The sequence below is a fragment of the Schistocerca gregaria genome, chromosome 1, assembly GCF_023897955.1.
Source record: "Schistocerca gregaria isolate iqSchGreg1 chromosome 1, iqSchGreg1.2, whole genome shotgun sequence".
Lineage (NCBI taxonomy): Eukaryota > Metazoa > Arthropoda > Insecta > Orthoptera > Acrididae > Schistocerca > Schistocerca gregaria.
In genome coordinates this window covers 763805417-763807784 of record NC_064920.1, presented here as the reverse complement: position 1 = coordinate 763807784, position 2368 = coordinate 763805417, and positions in this window count along the sequence as shown.

Below are 2368 nucleotides of genomic sequence, written 5' to 3'. Positions count from 1 at the left end.
ATCTATGCGCGGTTTCCCGCTCTTTCTCAATAATACACAATGCAATTTATTTAACAAAACAATTTAAATAAGAAACAGTTCAGATAATTACATGCTAAAACAGTTTAAATACGCCTATTACATAATTACAAGGGTCCCATTTACAAATGAAATGTGATATTATTAAACTTTAGACTACGATCGGATTGATTAGTACATCCGTAAACAGCGCAAGCTGGCATTTTTGATGAAACAACTACGTGTCCACACAATCGGAGTACCCAACACAGTTCAAAACTGGGCACGGGCACGTCAGAGCGATGTCTCGGGAAGTATCACGGCGGTGAATCGCACAGGTATGAATGCGGTGAACCTAATGTTTTGGGCCACTTAAGATGTCGGACGTAGGATTGAAGTTTGTGACGTAATGACACCTCTCTTCTTTTTTTACCCTCATGCTTATAATATTGTACATATTATATCGCTGATGCTAGCCATAGAGTAAATATCTCTGGAGTGAGCATTGCGTTCTGCGCATGTTGTAAACATTAAACCAGGATTGTCACGTGTTTTCGGGAGTTCGCTGTGCGTGTGTGCTTTCTGCAACGTTTGAAGTTTATATTACGAAGCGTTTTTGTTGTCTTCTCACCGTTTGTTGATAGTGTAATAGCTATGGTGAATTACTGTTTTTGCTACGGATGCAAAGATGAAAGGAGGGATAATAACTTTTCACGGGTACTAGTTTAAAAATTTCGAGACGCATTATAATTAAGGCTTGATCCTGTAGATCTATTTTGCTACGATTTGATGACTATATAATAGATATCACGACTCGTACAAAAGCTTACGAACAATCAGTTCCTCTCGTAAATATGCTAGCGGAACAGGAAACGAAATGGTTAGTTGTTTCAGCAAAGACTATCCTCCATGCATTTATCAGTGACTTGTCGATTATTTATATAGATTTGAAAGACGGGAGACAGATAAATTCAATAGAGTGGGAGTCTGTAATCGTATAATATGCGTGTCCAAACCGTTTTGTTTATTGTAAAGTTACAGTAGGAGACCATGTTAAGTGTGTCTAGGACATGGAGAATGATTATGTGTGATTTATATTTTAGTTTCCCGAAGGATGAACAAGGAGTAAAAATGTGGCTCCAGAAAATGAGGAGTAATTTTGTCCCCACAAAATATTCCGAAGTATGTACTAAACACTTAGAAGAGGAATGTTTAGACAGAGAAAATTTTGGACGTGTGTGGCTGAAGGCAGATGCTATACCAACTATTTTGAATTTTCCACAGCACCTATACCAATTTCTGCATTGAGCTTAAATACATTTTCTGCACAAATCAAATAAAAAACACAATAGTGTAGCTAATCAAAGTACACATTCGTCTTCTTTGGTGTATTTTGCCTTCAATTTATTTTCTTCGCCATTTGATCAAGAAGCGTAAAATATTAGTAAACATGTCCCCAAACTCTTTCATTTGTGTCCCTTTACACTTATCTAAATAGTGTTATATTTGACTGTTACATGACCAATTGTAGCCCGCATCTCGTGGTCGTGCAGTAGCGTACTCGCTTCCCGCGCCCGGGTTCCCGGGTTCGATTCCCGGCGGGACCAGGGATTTTCTCTGCCTCGTGACGGCTGGGTGTTGTGTGTTGTCCTTAGGTTAGTTTGGTTTAAGTAGTTCTAAGTTCTAGGGGACGGATGACCATAGATGTTAAGTCCCATAGTGCTCAGAGCCATTTGAACCTTTTTTTTTTTGACCAATTGTATTTGCTTTACAGTACATTTATTCTCCGATCGCCTTTTTTCCCTGTTCTTACTCAGTCTACTATTTATTTAATAAACTGGGAGCAAGTACATAAAATGCGTTAAATAAACACATCAAAGCGTCACCAGTAAGAAAAATTGTGCTTTAGGTCGCAAAAATGAGAAAATAAATACGCAGAAATAGCAGAAAAAAGGACGAATTAGCAGGGATATAATCGCTAATGTGTGGCAAATTCGGTGTTTTTTGGACACTTGCAAAAGTACTAGCGTACTGTCAAGTCGTTTTGCAAGACCATCAGTGCAAAAATGTACGTCCGGCTGTGTAATACTATAAAGTGTCGTATCATACCGAAAAGTACCAAAAATCGAGTGTGACACCTATCGCAAAGAAGCAGAACGCAGTATCACTTGCTCTTAAAAGTTACGTAGCTAGTTTATTCCCGGTGTCGAATGGATACTGTTAAAATGTCTGCGCAACATATATAAATAATCCACGACACGTACGAAGAGAATCCGTCTGTACTAGGGATATAGTGACATTCTAAATATACAGGGACAAACACACGGCGTCTCGAGAACACGTGACCAGGCCGACAATGTATGTTGACAAC